The sequence below is a fragment of the Pteropus medius genome, unplaced genomic scaffold, assembly GCF_902729225.1.
Source record: "Pteropus medius unplaced genomic scaffold, Ma_sr-lr_union100, whole genome shotgun sequence".
NCBI classification, from domain to species: domain Eukaryota; kingdom Metazoa; phylum Chordata; class Mammalia; order Chiroptera; family Pteropodidae; genus Pteropus; species Pteropus medius.
In genome coordinates, this window is record NW_024342471.1 from 19,777,970 (window position 1) to 19,790,054 (window position 12,085).

Here is a 12,085-nt window from a genome sequence, read left to right on the forward strand (position 1 = left end):
TCAAGCACTGGCACACAAGAGATGCTCCATAGCTCTATGTGGGATGAAGGAACAAACCTAGCCGTGTCGATTTCAGAGACTTCCGATGATCCTTAAACAAGGAAACAGTTTTTAGTAAGCAACGAATATATAAGTGTCTGTAGAATCACTTTCATTTGCTTTAGATAAGGTTTTATTTGTGGGAACAAAGTTTACTCCTAAAAATACTTCAAAGGTCGTACATCCAGCCACACTTTTATTGGTTCATTTGGAACCATTTGCCAAGCTCCGGGTCTGTGCCACACCTGTGCAGGGTGCTGGATACAGAGACAAGGAGAAGCTGGGGTAGCCAGCAATCATCTTCAAGAGGCTTAAAGGTAAAGGAGAATCGATTGGTTCAAATGGTTGAAAAGTCTAGGGGTTGGTTCGCCTGACTCCAAAGCCAGTGTTCTTTAAAAATGACTTAAAAAGTATATATAACTTTACATAGAGTGAAATGCACAGATCTTAAGTATATGGTTTGATCGGTGTTGACAAAGGCATGCAAAAGGTGTCTCACTCATACCTACCAAGGTATAGAATAGTTGCATTACCCCAGAAGGTTCCCTTCCCCTTCCTATCAAGCCCCCCTCCCCCTGCCCTGCCAAACCAGGGGCAGCCACTGTTCCGATTTCTTTCACTGTAGATTAGCTCTGTGTCTTTTTTTGCAGTTTCACGTGAGTGGAATTATATGGGACGCACTCTTTTGTATCTGTCTTCCTTCGCTCAGCATAATGTTCAGCGCTTAGCATTGAACTTTGCATGTTGCTGTTGTTGCCAGTATCAGCAGTTTGTTCCTTTTCGTTGCTGAGTCGTGTTCTGTTGTATGGACATACCACAGTTTGTTCCTCCATTCACCTGCTGATGGACATTTGGCTGTTTCCAGGTATGGACTACTATGAGTAAAGTTGCCTCATACACTACCAGGAGCCCTCTGGACATTGAGAGCGTGGGATCTGGGAGGAACTTAGAAGTATCTCAGACCGCTGGCGAGAGTTGGCCCGCGACGTATACTGTTAGTGCTCAACAGAATCCTGGTCCCAGGTCCCTCCAAGGAGCAGAGAAGTTGCCTGTGGTTGCCAAGGCATCTAGCTGCAGAGGGGGGATCTCTTTAGCAGTCTGGGCCTCTAGCCCCGTGTGAAGTCAGTGGGTGGGCCCGCTGCACATTGCTGTGATTTGGCGTTCGGTGTTGAGAACAGCACGTCATGTCAAGTGCAGGGTTAGAGGTGGTTCTCAGCCAGTGTGCTGTCAGGCCATCTTTTTCTCTGTTTGGCATCTTTGAGTCCTTTCTCATTTCTAGCTATGCGGTCCCGTGGTTCAGTAGCCCGAACACTAACCTGGGCAAAGGACACCTGAGTGCTAGGCTCAGCTCCGCCACTCCCTTATTCCATATTTTTGGACAAGCTGCTTCTTTTTCTAGGCCTCAGTTTACCTATTTGTGAAATGAGAGGCTTATATTGCAACATGAGATGTTTCTTCCGGTCTGAATATCTTGAGTTTCTGCACAGGATTTCTCAACCTGGACACTGCTGACCTTTGGGTCGGGAGAATTCTTTGTCGCAGAGCTGTTCTGTGCATCGTGGGATGTTTAACAGCAGCACTGGCCTTTACCCACTAGTGGCCAGTAGCACCCACCCCGCGAGCTGTGACGAACAAAAATGACGCCAATAAAAAATGATGACTCAAACCCCTTGGGTGGGAAAATTGTGCCTGGCTGAGAGCCACTGTTTTAGGGTACAGGTTGAAAATTTTGCAGGTTGTGGAAGATATTTCCCCTGGTATTATTATCATTATTTTTGTTGTTATTAGTTAGTTATTCAACACACATACATGTAAATGTATGTGCATGAGCATGTGGGTGTGCGTATGTGTGCGTGTGTGTGCGTGTGTGCATGTGTGTATACCTATGCCTCCATCCTCACACGGCCTTCTTCCCTTTCGTGTCTCTGAGTCCAAATCCCCCTTCCTTTCTCTTTTGGAGACACTAGATTTAGGGCCCACTCTAATCTAGTGTGATCTCATCTTGGTTACATCTGCAAAGACCCTAATTCCAAATTATATATATATATATGTGTGTGTGTGTGTGTGTCTGTGTGTATGTATTCATATCCTGTCTACTATGTGCCAGACACGGGGATATAAAATCGAGCAAGACAAATCTGGCGTGCCTGCACCAAGCCCACATTCTAGAGGGAGTTTGGGGAGAGGGACAATCAGGGCGAGATCGGGCTGATCCTCATGTTCCCTTTCCAACATTCCAACAGAAGAAATGATAAGAATAATTACATTAATTATTAGTTACAGTAGTAATAATAATGCCTTCCCACAGCAATTTACTCTGCATTCAGCATTCATGTTTACTTCACTTTTTGCAGGGTATGGACTTTCTGAAAAAAAATCAATGTTAGTGAACAAAGAATTTATAGCCAAAGTTATAAATTCTTTCTTGTTCTGGAAAACTCTTGATGCTACAGTTTCTCACAAAATTCAGCACAAGATTACAACACTTTTCAAATAGTTGACGAAAGGAAAAACACCCTTTTTGTCCCCTGGGCAACACACATATACAACATTAACTAATGATATTATTATAAATACAGTGCTATAGTATAATGTGCCCAGCCCAGACTGGCCCTTACACAAGCCTGTGTCTGGCCAGGCTGCTTGTACCTGGGTTCATAATTTGAGTCCCAGACACTGCTGCATGTGAGTGAGCAGAACTGCTTCGGGCAACCTCACGGGCCGGCAGAACCACCATATGCACTGATGTGATGAGCCTGACAAACGGGAGACCTGTGATGGTGGTCAGAGGCATGTAAACAGCCTGGCTGGGGAACGCTGAGTTGTTTGAGCGGGAGATCGGGGTGCCTTCCGCTGGCCAGTGAATTCAGTATTCATCTCACATCGACTTCTCAGGGGCCTCTTTGTAGCGGGTATCCATCTTAGCCCATAAAAATTGGGCATTTCGGAAAAAAGAAGAAGCACATTTATTCTTTTTTTTTTTTTTCCACTTTAGACTGGTGGTAAAATCAATCTCAGTCATTAATGGGGCTTTCTATCTCCCCCCACCCCTGCCAGGAGCGTGCCGAGGATCTGGCAGTGCCAAAATGGTGGGAACACCTTGATTTCTGTCCCATGTTTGGTGCGCAAGCATCACCATGGAGGGCGGGCATCCCTCTGCATCATCCTAGTACAGTCGTCCTCAGCTGAGGGCAGGGCCATGCGTGCTGCTAAACACCCTTCCAAGCACAGGATGAGCTCCACAACGCGAAGACTTCTCCCACCCCAAATGTCAATAGTGCCGAGATGGAGAACCCTGCCTTTAGAGGCTCTACTTTATAGTCTGGGGACCTCGTTTCCTTTCTTTTGATGTTGCTCCGACTGTAATTTCCCTCTCCGTTCTTATCTTCGAAGGTACCACACCCTTCGAAGAGCTTAGTCTTTCACCAACCATAGAGATGAACTATGTGACTGGTCTAAGCCTATCATGCCCACAGTTTGGTGCTAGATACTGGCTTTCCCAGCTTCCCTTGCTGTGCAACACAGTTCTGGCTAATGAGATGTAAGGGGGAATGTGCTGGGGGCTTCTGGGAAAGAGATTATCCAGAAACCTGGGTGGGGTGTTCTAGAGAGAAGAGCTGGCTGGCATCAGCTCTTATAGCTTCCCTGCCTCCCTACCTGGAGCACCCATGTGAGGATGTGATGTGTGGGGCTGTGGCAGCCATGATGAGACCATGAGATAAATTAGGAGAATTGCAGAGATGCCTAAACTTTCTGAGCCATCGAGTGAACTCTGGGACCATTTACTTCCAGGCCTCTTGTTAAGTAAGCCACAAATGCCTTTAGAGTTTAGACCATGCTCAATACACTTGGCCAAGTGACTTAACCTCTGTCTTACTCTTGTGTAAGAAGGGGAGAATAAATACTTAACACATAAAGTGGCCATAGAGACTTAATAAGATAATATATGTAAGACATTTGACTTAGTGCCTGGCATATACTAAATATTCAATGTATTGTAGATGTTTTTTTACTGTCCCTATAAAGTGAATTAATCAGGATTGATATTTCTAGTCTTAAAGTAAGTTTCTTCTGTTGATTGATCATTCACTCAATTATTCAACAAATAAGTATCAGAGCCTGCTATGCTAAGGTATTGGAAATGATAGGAATTTATTTTAAAAGAATACAGTTAGAAGGAAACTATCTAAGAAGTTGTCTGTTAGATCTCATCAAAATTCCCTTTTATTTAAGAGCAGTATTTTGCAAGCTTTAGTTTTCTGCATTCTGTCTTTGTATTTGTCACAGCCATTTACCATGTCCATGCCACACTTCAATACCTGTATTATCATTAACTTAAAGTTTTTCTTTAAACTAACTTACTCTTTTTTTGGTTATATAGATTTATTTCAAAAAGAAAGTTTGTATCACTATAGTAAATGGAAAACCAATGTCACTTGACATAAAAAAAAAATAGCCAAAATATAAATGCCATATAAGTCTCTCCAATGTTACTAAATTAAAACATAATATTCATTTGTGTGCTAGCTGAAATCATCTTGCACACCACAGTTGCGGTACCTATACTGTACTTATTGAAACACTGATGAGGATAATCATACTTCGTGAAAAAATTTTTAAGTTTAAAAACCGTCTGATTCACAAATGCTGCAGTGGGTCTTGACATAGAAGTTAGATATAAATAATATGATTATTATACCTAATTATTCCTCAGCAGTTCATCATACTTAGAGGAAAATTACTATGAAATATAGTGTGGCTTTCTGGTTAATGATATTTCCCTCCTCCTTATTAAGTTTATGAGACATTTCTCTTTCATAATCTCCAAGACATTTCGCCGTGAACATAGGAATCCAGTAATACCTTTCAACAGCAATTTACTCTTCATTCAGCATTCAGCATATTTACTTAACTTTTGCAGGTTAGGGACCTTCTGAAAAATCATTTTTACTGAACCAGACTGTTTGTGTCAAAGTTATAAACTCTTTTTCTCATCCTTGTTTTGGAAAACTCTTAATGCTGCAGTTTCTCAGAAAATTCAGCACAAGACTCCCACACTTTTCAAGTGGTTGACAGAAAGGTCACCCTCCTCCCTAACCCCTGCCCAACACACAATGAAGTTTCAAGAGTACGTTATAATTATTTCAAGTTGCCCTTGAATACATCTGAACCTCAATTACTCAGCCTTTGAGAAGTCCTTGACTTTGAATTATTTTATGATCATCGGTCGAAACTGTGGTGGGTAGGAGGAGTAAGATCTGAAGGAAATAGACACCCTCGTTGTCAATTGTCCTGGAGGAGAGGCGAGCAATGAGGGAGGAGTTGAATCGAGGACGGAGCTGTTTAGAAAATAGATAGGTACAATTTATGGGTCAATATATGCATCTTGGGGGCGGGGGCGGTGTCAATCAGAATGTGGTGGGGCCAGGCAACTTATGGGATGGGAGAAAATATTTGCAAATGATACATTCGATAAGGAGTTAATTGCCAGAATATATAAAGAAGTCCTACAACTCAACAGGAATAAAACTGAGCAACCTACTGAAAGAATGGGCAAGGGACTTTCTCCGAAGAAGATATCCAAGCGCATGCTCAGCGTCACTAATCATCAGGGAAATGCGAATCAAAACCACAGTGAGATACCACCTCACACCCATTAGGAGGCTACTATCAAAAAACAGAATATATCAATTTTTGGTGAGGATGTGGAAAAATCGTTGGTGTAAACTGTTGGTGGGATTGTAAAATGATGCAGCTGCTGTGGAGATCAGTCTGATGTGTCCTCAAAAAATTAAACATAGAAGTTATCATATGATCCAGCAACTGCACTTCTGGATATATACCATGAAGAATTGAAAGCCGGGTTTTGAACAGATGTTTGTACATCCAGGTTTGTAGCAGCATAAATCACAATAACCGAGAGGTGGAAACAAACCCGGTATCTATCAACGAATGATGGGTAAACAAAAGGGGGTATGTTCGTACAAAGGATATTATTCTGCCTTAAAAAGGAAGGAAATTCTGACACATGCTACAACATGGATGAACTTTGAAGACATTATGTTACATGAAATAAACCAGTCACAAAAAGATGAATACTATACAATTTCACTTATATGAGTGACCTAGAACAGTCAGGTTCATAGAGACAGAAAGTACAATGGTTCTCAGGAGCCTGGAGGCGGAGGGACGGGGGGTGCTCATTCTTTAATGGGTATAGAGTTTCAGAGTTGCAAGGCAAAAAGAATTTTAGAGATTGGTTGCACAAAATTGTGAATGTACTTATCACTAGTGAACTTGTACACTTAAAAATAGTTGAGATGGTAAGTTTTATGTAATGTGTATTTTACCACAATTAAAGAAAGAGAACGTGGAGGGCTCCCTTGGGAAATTACTGAACTCCTTGACAATATGGGCAGGAGGAGGGGGCTTAGGGTTGGTGCACTTTGGGTTTTGGAGAAAATATGACCTAGCTTTATGGTTACAGACTAGAAACGTGTTGGTTTACTATATAGGAAAGAATCTTCCCTTTGCCCAGTGGAGACCTGGGGAAGGTTTGGTGGAAGAGTTTATGAGTGGAACTGTGTGGCCCAGGGTTTTCTTTTGCATGCTGTGCAGTTGTGATCATCCAGCAGCGGACCAGCTGTTTCTTCAGTGCTTGGAGTAGCTGGAAAATTGGATTTCAGAATGCTTTATGTTAGACAGCTTGCTCCTCAGTGGAGTCAGGGCTAGGACGCGACGTCTCCTCCAAAGAGAAAGGAAGACCTTTCGTCACTGGCAGACTTTCGGCACGCTGTATAGATTTAAAAGATTTCTCTGGGATTTGGGACTTTATCTCCGTTACTGTAACTCCCCAAAGTTCAGTCTCCCTGAACTTCTTGCCGAATGATCACAGTTGCTCCCCCAACGCTGCCTCCCACCTCGACCCAACTGTATTTCTCACAATGCCGTCGGATCCTTCTCCTTAAATTGCACCTCGGACTCTATCACTCGGTGTCGCCCTCTGAAAAACGTCTGAACTCAGTTTAGCATTTGAGCATGTTATTCTAACCTGCCTCCCTAACCTTGACCCTCATCTCTTTTGCATCTGGCTGCCGATGGAACATGGCAAGCTATTCTCTCTGCACACGGCCCCGCTTCCCTGTTTTTGGCCTTTGACCTTGTCATTCCTTCCCCCTCCCCACCCCCCAACACTCCTCTCTCAGTCTTATCTGTCTTTCCAGGTTGAGCTGGATAGTCCCCTCCTGTATGAAGACAGCCCCCGTGGAACTGAACGCAGCACAGCGGGAGTGAGCTTTGATGTGGACCCTTCTCCAGTTGAACCTTTAGATTAAACTGGAGCCCAGGCTGACACCTTGACTGCAGCCTGTGACAGACCCAGAGCGGAGGACCCGGTGAAGGCACACCGCAATTCCTGACGTACAGAAACGGTGAGATTTTTTTTTAAGCCTCTAACTTTTGGGGGTAAGTTTTAAATGCAGCAATATATAACTAGTAGAGATACAGAGGCTCATGAAGAGACTCGTCCAAGGTCACACAGCTAGGAGTCCAAACCTGGTGTACTAATCCTCGGCTCAACTCTCTTTGTCACCGCCTCTGTGCCTCTAGAGTCTAGATCACAGTGGCCTTAAATGCTTGGAGCTGGAATGTGATCCCTTTCAAGGAGGCAATGGGAAGCCACTGAAGGTCTTGGGGGTGACATGGGGTAAGGGAAAAGCCCATGTCTTCCTGAGTCAAATGTCTTGATTCTAGCCCGTGATGGCTAGCCTGGGAACCAGGGACATCAGGATCATGCTGGCAAGACCTCGGAATGTTCTCAGGAATTGAACTGAGGGTCAGAGGCGGAAAAATAAACACCCCCTTGGTTCTCTCCTTATCACAGTTTTCTGGAGAGACATGATTATTCAGAGGGAAGGCAAGGAGAAACACTAGGCTGGCTCAAGGTGCCGGCAGTTTTCTGTGATAGTAACAGAGACGTGAGGGTAATACCTGAGCTTGGACGGTCTCTGCAGTGGGCTTGATCATGACACACAACCCACTCTCCCTCACAGGCAGCAAACATGTCTGTGACCATCCGTGGCTCCAACTGAGAGCCTCTTGGGAGGCTGACGTCTTTCATTTCCTTGTGACAATAATGGAGGAAAATAGCTTTCTGGACTCAGCCCCAAACTGATAATTAAAGAAACACTTTATTGCCAGCAAGGGCAGAAGCAGCCACCAATGGCCTTCCAGAAAAAGGAAAAAAATAATGAAAATAGCCTGCTCCCTTCAGTTTTTTTTCTTTTTGTACGAAAACAGCTGACAGGTTTGTGAACAGCCTCAGCTCAGTTTTTGTCTCCTCTATGTTTCTGTCACAGGGACGCCAAGGGACACATTTTGCAGGCCGAGAGTTGTATTTTAGTTTCACGTTTGTGCATGGACCTGGGGGTCCCATCTGTTCTTTACCTTTCTTTCGCTTTCTGGGGACATTTTATTAGAAGATGCCTTGAGGTCAGCTGTGGAGGACTGCACAGACCTAGGCGAGACCCGGACGTCAGAATTAGGGTATGAGAGCGGGGGCTTTGGACGCAGACTGCCCTGGCTGCCAGCACTGGTTCTGGCATTTTCTAGCCATGTGAACCTGGATAAGTTATGTGACTTTTCTGAGTATCGGTTTTCTGACCTGTCGAATGGTAGTACCCGCCACACAGGTGGTTGTAAGGATTAAAAGCGATGAAGCGGGTAAAGTCCATAGCATAGTGCCTGGCATACACTAATTGAGCCAAAAATCTTAGCAAAATATTGATGCTGGTGGGGTGGGAGGAGGCTTTGGGGGGGATGGGTTAGGGCAAGTCCCTAAGATCACAGTCATGGATCTCACTCTGCTTATCCAAAAGGCCGTACTTCCTCCCCCAAATTACCAGCTCTCGGGCCTCCCTAAAAGCCAGAGTGTTGCTGTCTTGCTTGCTCTCCACGAGAGGCAATGTTTATCGATGATAATCAAATTATTACAATGTGTGTGACATGGCCAAGGATCCAGGTTTGTGGAATCCACGTTTGGGGATTAAGGACACTGCAGACTGGTTTGTATTTGTCTTGGGTTGTTTGAAATGAAAGATCCAACTTGATGTCTGTGTGTGTGTGTGTGTGTTTGTGTGTGTGTGTGTGTGTGTGTGTGTGTGTTTGTATTGTGTACATGAGGTTTTGTTTTGTGCTTAAAGATATAATTCTGACTAGAGGCTCAAAGGTGTGATGTGGTAGAAAGAGCACTGTAGTGAGAGTCTGGACAATCTGGTCTGAGGCTGCCAGACAGGCTTTCTCCCTGTCCCCTCACTGCCCCTAAATGTGACATGAGCAGCCGGGGTCTCTAGCCCTTTCCAGCTTAACAGCTGTGTTGGGGCCACCGCCTGCGGGCTGTTTGCCTCTGGGCAGTGCGGTTCACCTCTCTGAGCCTTTGTGTCATCATCTGTAAAATGGAGTCAATAGTCGTTCCCACCTCATAGGACTGATGTAAGGGTCACATCTGATAAGGCTTGTCAGCTTCAGTGGTGTGTCAGGTGCATAGAAGGAGCTCAACAAATAGCAGGTCTGCCGCCAGTGGTGGGTGGAGAACACTGACTTTTAGGGGAGCTTCCCAAAGGCAGGGCCTGGGACGGGACTGAAGAACGTGTGATTTGTGGAGAGCGAGCTCTCTTGATGAAGGCGGTGAGGGGCGCAGGGCGGGGCGGAGAAGAGCTGAGTGGGCTGTGGTCTCAGCTGGACTTAAGCTTCAGCCTGGTTCCATGCAGCCAGGGGGTGGGGCTCTGGAGTGTGGACTGCACCTGTGAATTACACAGAGGGGCCTTGCTGAGGCAAGGGGCCGGCCTTTGTGACCCTGTGTCAGTCAGTCATTGCTCATGGGGCTGCTCCTGATGTGGAGGTGGCAGCTCCCTTTCAGAAGAAGGCAATTTGCTGGCCGCTCGGAGCCATCAGAAGCCAACCCTTACTCATCCACAGTAGGTTGGGGTGGGGGCGTGCCTGGTAAAGGGCATCTGGGTGGACACCAGAGGGACTCCTTGAACCTCCTCTTTATTCCTAAAAGGTTGAGGCAAGGTACTCCTTGCTCTTTCTATGCAAACTCTTGTAGGGTCGTGACCCGTGATGGGGGCAGTGGCTGGCATCTTGAGGACTCAGCCCTCTAGGTGGTATCACCTGTCTAGAGTTGATGTTTCCTCATTCCCACGGTGCTGGCATCATCGGGCAGTGGAGGAGAAGGCGACCCTCTGCTCACTCCTTCCGGCCCTTTGCTGGAAATGAAAGCAGCCAGAGCCTTGCCCACGTGGTGTGAGGGGAGTGAGCTTGCTCTACAAGCACAGCACCGCAAAGATGGGGAAAAGGATGTCGCCAGGCAGTCCCCAGGAAGCGAGGGGCCTTGGCAACTCATCAGATGGCCTCCAGGGGTATGAAAAGGATTCTTCTCTGCACTAGAGGTTGAGCAATTCCAATCCAAGAGATTTGCTGCAACTCGGTTCTGTCCTTGCAGATAAAGTGGATGGGTGTTAGAATTTGACGGATGAAGTCCCTTTGGCTGGGAATGCACCCACAGTGGGCTAGAAGAAAATGTCTCAGGGCTGTAAGGAATGGCGCGGGTATGGGGGAAGAGTCCCTGGAATCGAGGATGATGCAGACTGAGAGAAGCTGTATCTCATAAGCCAAAGACCCCATCGGGGCACGCAAATCAGAGAGGTTAGCCTGGGAGCAGCCATCCTTGCAAACGGGACATGGAGGAGTGGGTGGCGGTTACACGTGTCTGGAATGGGGATTGTGCAAAAAGTCATTTTTTCTGTCCACCCAACTGTCCACCCATCCATCATCCCTCCATCCATCTACCCATTGTCCATCCACCCATCTATCTATTCTTCACCATTAATTTAAAGAATTGTTAATACATTCACATGGAAAAAATTCAAATAGAACAAGAGGATAAAAGGTAAGTCCAAGACCTTAAGATCTTGGTTTTCCTCCATCGAGAAAAAGTTATCAGTTTCTTTTCATTCCTTCCAGAAATATTTTGTGCACACACAAGTGTGTCTGTACACACAAATGGTAGCAAACTCTATTCTGTGCCTTGGGCTTTTAACGTATCTTAAAGACACAGGTGGCATTTATGTGCCAGCTTTGGCAAGTTTTGGGTGTGCCACGTGTGTTTCAAGAACCGGGGTGGGTGCAGATAATCGCAGACACAGGTTTTGCAAAGTTCTGCCAAGTGGGTTCCCTGAAACCAAACACCAGTAAGATCTTTAGGGTTTAGAATTTTTCACTTTTCATCTGCGTAGGGGCAGCTGGGGTTTCATTCATCTGCAGCACTTGGTTACGAATTGTTTTCTTTCCTGCTTCTCCAGTCCCCAAGATGAATGAACAGGGCTTTTTCCGCGGATGTTGCTCAGTAACCAGTTTTTCACAAAAGCCATTAACAACTTACCTGTTGTTATTCTAACAACGTTCATACCTATCGATGAAAGAGGGCTCCCTTTATCCACATACATAATTGAGTTTCTGTGCCCGATTCATCATTTCCCCCAGCTTTTATTTTGCAGCATTTCAAATCCATAGAAAAGGTAAAAGAATAGTATAATAGCTGTCCTTGTACCCTTATTTTGGATGCACCAATTGTTGCTGTATTTAAATTTTTTTTTTCTTAAATTCTTTGAACGTAGATCGCAACCATTATGATCCTTCACCTCTAAATACTTCAGCCTGCATCTCCCATGAACAAGGACATTTTCCTACATAACCACAATACCATTATCATGCTCAAAAATTTAATAATTGATATAATAATTTTATCTAATATAAAGTCCACATTTAAATTTCCCTGGTTATCTCATTATTGTTGTTTGAGGCTGTTTCTCTTCCTTGATCCAGGATCCAGTCAAGGGTCACACATGGCATTTGGTCGTCATGTCTCTTCTTAGAGTCCTTTAACGCTGCTCCCACAGCCTTTGCCCTCTCTGTCACTCACGAGGGATTGGCATTTATGAGAACCGGCCAGTTGTCCTCTAGAATGTCCAACAAATTGAAGTTGTCT

The 12,085-nt window shown here is 45.0% G+C and overlaps 1 long non-coding RNA gene across 3 annotated transcripts in view; it reads left to right on the top strand.

The window, feature by feature from the left end:
- The window catches only part of LOC120603827 (uncharacterized), an 88,752-nt gene that overhangs the window by 6,392 nt on the left and 70,275 nt on the right, over positions 1–12,085 (top strand). For all 3 annotated transcript variants that reach the window (XR_005653176.1, XR_005653177.1, XR_005653175.1), the window contains exon 2: positions 7,263–7,469. This is a non-coding gene — a long non-coding RNA (uncharacterized LOC120603827). The remainder of the gene's footprint in view (positions 1–7,262; positions 7,470–12,085) is intronic.